Genomic DNA, 7,475 nt, shown 5'->3' with positions numbered 1-7,475 from the left:
AGAGACCCTTTTGAATGTCTTTCTTTGGGGGTCTAGTAAAGGCAGCAATATATCTGAATGTTGTAGCATCTCTAGATTTACTATTATTGTTAATTTCTAGCCTGTCACCATTAACAAAAATTGGTTCTACTGAGGCTATGATTTTGTACTTCTTCATATTTTGTACTTCACAAAAGTTACAAGAAAGGAGATTCCGACTAAACATCAGGAAAAACTTTCTGACAGTGGAATGGTCTCCCTCAGGAGGTTGTGGACTCTCCTTCCAGGATTTAACTTCCTTCCACAGGGCCTGTAAGACAGAGCTATTCCGCCTGGCTTTCAATTTGAACTTAGCTGATCTTTTATTCCCCTTCCTTTCCTTCCATTCCCCTCCCCTTTTTATGAAGATTACCCGCTCTGGGATCCCACAGCTAATTCTCCCCTGGTCTCCTCGCTGGCCCAAGTAGGACTAATTTAGCCAGCTAGCCCTGGTGATCATCTAATGTTTATTGGATGGATTTCCCCCCTAAATTGATTTTTGAATTCTGAATTTATTGTTATTCACGTTTTATACTGTATTTTATGCTGTTTTTTGTTGCATCAATTAAGTGTTTTAAATTTGTTGTTAGCCACCCTGAGCCCAGTTTTCTGAACTGGGAAGGGCAGGGTATAAATAAAAATTTATTTATTATTTATTACTTCTTGGAGGTTGGGTGGCTATCTGTCATGGATGCTTCAGATGAGTTTCCTGCATTGCAGGGGGTTGGACTTGATGACCCTTGGGGTCCCTTCCATCTCTACAATTTGATGATTCCATGAACTGTTGCATCTGCCCTAAATATTAAAACATAGCACTTGCGATTAATACAGTTGACAATAATAGAACGATATCTCAGAAGGCGTAAGACCATGTACCTATTATGTGTCGCAAATTATTAGGCTGCAAATGAAACACTGTTTTCAATAACAAGAATTTGCATTGTGCAATATTTCCCAATCTTCATTCCCAGTACCCATCTATCCTAGTTATTATCCCTATATAAATTGCATCAGTATTTCCCCTCTTCTTAACGAAGCTGACATGTTAGCAAAATGAAACCTATGTTCAGAATTGTTGGTCCCAGAAGCCTACTATCAACATCTGTCTTATACATCTCCCTATTTTTGGAGACTTATATGCTAGTATAAAGTTGCTTGAAGGGGAACATTTACTGATTATGTGTTTTCTCTGGGGCTTAAGAGCTACAGTTTGTACCGCAGTCTTGCCCTCTCTACTCGCTATAAAGTGTCATCAGTGATAACTACAGCAACATGGGCTGTGCTAGAATTCTTCCTTCTAGCACAGAATTGTTTACTAGAGTGCATAAGCCACATTTTTAATAAAATGAAATTTAAGAAGCCATTAGGAAGAAAGACCAGCTTAGTGGTCTCCCATCACAGTCAAAATACTGAGATTCCATAGAACCACAATCCAAGTCCTGGCATGGTTGACTCATTCCTTAATCACACTTGGATAGGAAAAAACTGAGTGCAATGTGTTTTATTGAGCCAAATCCCCAGTTAGATAATCGGTGGGCCTTAACTACACCAACCTCAGTCAACCTTTGGTCTTAAAGATACCTGGTATAAATCAGCAACACTGACTCAAGGCCCTAAGTACTATACATTTCCATTTTGGATGAAAAGGGAGAAACACTAACATCTTCACCTTTTTCATACGTTCACGAAAACAAATGTTTTAAAAAATAAACAGGGCCTCTTGACACTGTCCAGAACCTGCTTAAAGCTACCCAGGAAACAGTTCAATGTTTAACAATGACCCAACACTGTGATCTATGGAATCTCTTTATTTACCATTGGTCTTCTTCAAACAATGGCTAATGACCTGATATAGCATGCATGTTACAGCTGTGGTGTTGCCATTGTCTTATTTTTAGCCCCCACCCCATACTTGGATGGTCAAATAAGAAGTTAGGATGCAAAGTGGATGGGTTTTTACCATGGTTGTGGATAAATCTAAGGTCGCTGCAGAATGTAAGTGTGTGTGTGTGTGAGAGAGAGAGAGAGAGAGAGAGCACAGTGGAAAGAACAATTACTGATGGAAGCTGCACCCAGCTATTTGCTTGAAAAGAGTGCTGAAACATTAATAGTAAAGGGGTTTCTAATATTATAACCAGCTGCTTAAAAGCAAGATAGCTACAAACAAATGGGCCTTATGGTAACAGTGGAACCTGGACCAAAATATTGCAGTGTATCCTTCTTCCTAAAAGGAGTGCTGTTTTGCAGGATTCCATCCAACTGTTCACTCCAGACAGGGTCATCTTCCCTGTCATATCCAAGTTATGCTTTTCTTTTTCAGCTGTCACTCTACATTCGGTGGCTACACCTCTCATTGATCTGTGTTTTCTTTCTCATTTTCTGGGAGATTTGCCGCCTTCAATTTTTTTTTCTGTTTAAGATTTGTTTGGCACTTCTGCAAACTTCAAATTTACTGGTCATGACAATATATCCCTCTTGATTTCTATTGGCTTGATTGGGGCTATTCCCTCAGCACTCAGTGCCTGAGTTTGCCATTGAAAGAAGACCATTCACCTTTTACCTGGTGTACAGAGTTGCAGCCAATCAGCTGAGCCTCAACAGCCCAGTGTAAAGCAAGGCACTTGCCTTCCTTCTTGCGTCACTGCCGGCTGCATCATCAGTGCTGGGGACATCCCCAACCAATCTGCTGCTGGAGGGGTGTGGCCACGGGCTGTTTAATTACACTGTGGAATGGAGGTGACAGGCTGGGGAATTGTTATGTAATTCCACAAGATAATTTCCCTGCCTGTCATAAACTAGAGATAATTCACAATGTTTACATATAGATGCTATCTCAAATATGGGGCAATGATAGGATTTCTGTATAAAGTGAATGCCATGTTTTTAACTATCATGTTAGCATGGTTAAAAAGGTGCGATAAAGGTTAACTGCCATATATGAAGCAGTTATTTTTCCTCTTTCTCTGATCCTCGAGACATGCACATTTCCATTTTTTGCCACCCCCCCCCTTCATCCTACCAAAAAAGCAGGAGCAGGAAATTGTGGTTGCCTTCCTTGGTTACTCCCCTCCCTCCCCATTCAAGTCGATAGAAGATTCCTTACCAAGAGTTCATTGGTAAGTCGAAGGCACCTATACCGCTGCCATCAACACATAGCTCTGCCCAACGGATATTTTTGGTAGCGAGAGGCATGTATCCCCATGGATGCATTCAATAATAAAAGGCTATTTCATGTACTTTCAACAGTTGTTATAAATGGTTTCTCCCATGAATGAGTATATTATGATAAGCTACAGCAAGCAAATAGGCTTTCTGTTTGCACTCTGCTACAGAAGGGGCCAGAAGCTGTGAAAAACAAGTTTGAGAAAACAAGGAATGTATTTATGTTGACTTACTACTTAAACATTTGTGGCATATGTGATAAGATCTCTTTTTTCCCCCCCAGAGCTATGAAGCTTGGCATGTATATTTGTTTGAACATCTGGGGCATTTTTAACTCGGGCAATGAGCAAAACAATAGAGTTAGACAGATTATCACCACCTCTATCATAGGAGTTACTCAGAGTTTAAACAGGAATAGAATTAAGTTTTGTGAGCAAACCTGTTCTGCTCGAACCGTTACTAAAGGCTTCTAAACTTTCCCAAAGAACGAAGGGCGCGGGAGATCGAACAAACATGAAGCGAGAGAGTGAGAGATGTAATTTAAAAGCTGTTCAATAGATCACCCAAGTTCAGAAATAATGGATGTTCTTTAAGAAATAAAAAAAAGCAAATATCCATTTCTGGTGAGGCTTGGAAAAGCTTTATTGCTTCTTATGAAATATTCATGCGAATGAATCAATGTTAACAGGAGCTTAGAGGCAGCAATGGAAGAGAAAAAATATCAAAGCATCAAGAAAGGTGTTCAAAGCCTTGAGGGAAGTAACATTTTAGTAACACCGACTGATAACCTCTTGCTTATTGTTTACTTTTCCACATGCTTACAGTGCTGTAATTTTAATTGTGTGAAATTGATGAAATTGACAGTGCAATCTTACGCACAGCTCCTAAGTAAGTTGAGCTCAGTGAGCGTAGGATTGCTTTGAGGAGTATATGTTGTTTCTTTCCATTTAGGCAAGGAGCTCAAGTCAGCCGTCTTACTTTGCTTCCCCTACTTTGATCGTGAGAATTTGGAAAGCGACCTGGACATATGATAAGATCAACCAATTACAGATTGTATATTTTATGCCTGGCCTCCCCACTTCAGTCACACAGTTTACTGTGCTTGTTTCATTCAGCTGTTTTGTTTAAATGGCAACGCACATTCTCTGGGGAAATTTATGAAAACAGAGAAAATAACTTTTGTCATTTTGTTTGTGAGTCCTGAAAGACCTGCTTCCTGACTTGCAGGTCTTTTCCCACCTGGCCTGGAAAGGCAGGGCTCGGACTGACTCCAGCTACAAAAGGCTGCATGAGGCTGCTGAACAGACTCTTCAGTTGGGACATTGTTTAGGGTTTTTTGTTGAGGGGGGAATTGTTGCTGTTTTTGATAATTTTTTGTATCTTTATTTTAGATCTTATTATTTATGTGGAAATGGCTTAATTTGGTTGTGTACATTTTGATGTTTTATTTATTGTAAATGACTATTTTTGCTTTGTTTGTAGTTATTTTTTTAATGTTGTAAGCTGCCTTGAGCATGGTTTCAACTATGGTTGTAAGGTAAAGGGACCCCTGACCATTAGGTCCAGTCATGGCTGACTCTGGGGTTGCAGTGCTCATCTCGCTTTATTGGCTGAGGGAGCTGGCGTACAGCTTCCGGGTCATGTGGCCAGCACGGAAATGCCGTTTACCTTCCCGCCGGAGCGGTACCTATTTATGTACTTGCACTTTGATGTGCTTTCGAACTGCTAGGTTGGCAGGAGCAGGGACCGAGCAACGGGAGCTCATCCCGTTGCGGGGATTCGAACTGCCGACCTTCTGATCGGCAAGTCCTAGGCTCTGTGGTTTAACCCACAGCGCCACCCGCGTCCCTTTAACTATGGATAGGCAGCATACAAATTAATTTATGTATGTATGTATGCATAATAATTTTTAATTGGGAAAAAATAGTGGCTTTCAGCTTTGCAGTACCACTTAACTCTCCCTTTGGAACTGTAAAAATAAAAATAGGCACTACATTTTTGACATAGTGGAATCTGGCATAATGCTTCTGCAAAGGTGTTCCACAAACAAAGTTTTATCACATATCCCCCTGGTTGTATTAGAGCCATCTTCACCAACCTGGTGTCCTTTAGAGGTTTTGGACGAAAATTTCCTTTGACCATGTCAGCACAACTATGCAAACTCAGGCTGATGTGAGTTGCAGTCCGAAACAAATGAAGTTTGACACCAGGTTGGCAAAGACTATATCAGAGTAAAACCTTATACCCTACAGTGTGGTGTAGTGGTTAAGAGTGGTAGACTCGTAATCTGGTGAACCAGGTTCAATTCCCTGCTCCTCCACATGCAGCTGCTTGGTGACCTTGGGCCAGTCACACTTCTTTGAAGTCTCTCAGCCCCACTCACCTCACAGAGTGTTTGTTGTGGGGGAGGAAGGGAAAGGAGAATGTTTGCCCCTTTGAGACTCCTTCAGGTAGTGATAAAGCGGGATATCAAATCCAAACTCTTCTTCTTCTACATCAGGTGTGGGGAACCTTGGTTTCTCCAGATGTTGGTGAACTCCAACCACCCCTAGCCAATGGCCATGCTTGCTAGGGCTGATGAGAGTTTTAGTTCAGCAACTTCTGGAGGGCCAAAGGTTCCCCACTCTTCCTTACATGCCACTTATGTTCAGTTTGCTTCACTTGGATAACCTGTAGTACCGACACAGAGAAGAGCAGACTCTGTCATAAGCTGCCAGAATGGGTAAGGTCTGCTTTGAATTTCCAAGTAGACAACATCACGCAGTACAGTGACAGGATAGTGTTTACAGTATCAGGTAAATACAGTAGGATAAACTCCACCTGGTAATTATTGCTGGAGTGAATGTATAGGTATATTTAATAATTTAAGAACTCTGCTGGTTTAAGACCAGAGTTAAGGCTCATGTTGGGTCAGCCGCCACAAAGCCGGGACAATGGAACCTGTTATGGTTTCTAAGGGGTTGCTCGTGCGCAAGCAGGCAACTATTTCCCTGGCTGGCTGCAAACACCTGTCTGGGTTGCCAAAGCAAACTTTATCTGTCCGGACACCACTCGCCCGTGGCTGACTCAGTCGCTGGCAGAATCCGTGAGTGGGCGTTTCTTGAACTTCTTCCAGCAAAGAAGCTCTTTGACGCCTAGTCTCCTCCTACCCTCTCTGCGCGAAAGCCTTCTGCGCAAGGAGGGCGTGGACAACGGAGGACCCCTACTCTCCCCGCTGGTCCCAGGCAAGGAGTCATGGGACCGCCTCACCGCTTCCCCCATCTGCCCCCCCTTCTCCACTGGTGCTACGCTGATTCTCTTCCCCAGAAGATGGGCTGCTTCTCCCGATCCCTGGACGCTCTCTGGAATCCCTCTGGCTTTTGCTCTCTCCCTCCGGCACTGATGGCAGTTCCCTGACAGAACCCAAGGCTGATGCGTTAACATACATGCTCTGTGATCAGTAATGATGTTGTGCAAGCACAAATCACAAATTGTGCTTGCTTATTAATTAAATTTGTATAAAGCCCTTCACTCATTGTGGGCAGAAGGAGGACTGAGAATGGCAAATCGTCTAACCTTTCTGTGTGTGCCATGTATAACCTTCTAGGAAAGGGGCTGCAATTTTAAGGCAGGAAGGAGAGAACTTACATAGTACCATCAATGTGTTTCATAGACTCTCTGTGCCATTTGTCAGTACCAAAACTGATTAAAATACGTTTCTGTGGACTGCTAATTCAGTTCCTTTTTAATGTCAATATTGATTCTGGCCTCACCCTAGTCACATACCATGGAGGATTTTTATATCCCGCTGGATGATTTTTGTGTGTGTGTAGATACGGTACTGTACATATTTGCCTTTTGTTCTTCCTCTTCCCTTCTCTGCTCCCCGCCAACCTCTACCAACTTGTGCTTATAAAACAAGGCAGTGAACCATATCTCTGTGTTACATTTTCCCTTCTTGTATGCCTTGCTCCTCATAGCTGTAGCATTTGATCCATAAAGACAGATTAATGTGGCAAGTAATGTCTACAGTGTCCAATGCCATTTGTGCTCAATATATCCTTTGAACGATTGGAGGTACACTGTGAGTTGAAAGTCTTATTTTCCCAGGTCACTCAGCACAGTCCAGCTAAAATGACTAATTTTTAGCCTTCTTGTATTTAGTCTCCTGCACCCTGCTTAGAGACACTATGATTGAGTGGTATACAAATTGTTAAAATAAAATAAAGTTAAGAACAGTTGCTTTTCAGGAGATAAGTGATTTATGTGCTTAAAACTCTACCACGGAAGATAATGGGATGTAGGCTAAAGATGTA

The sequence above is a fragment of the Podarcis pityusensis genome (assembly GCF_964106645.2).
Source record: "Podarcis pityusensis genome assembly, chromosome: 17".
Lineage (NCBI taxonomy): Eukaryota > Metazoa > Chordata > Lepidosauria > Squamata > Lacertidae > Podarcis > Podarcis pityusensis.
This window is presented reverse-complemented; position numbering follows the sequence as displayed.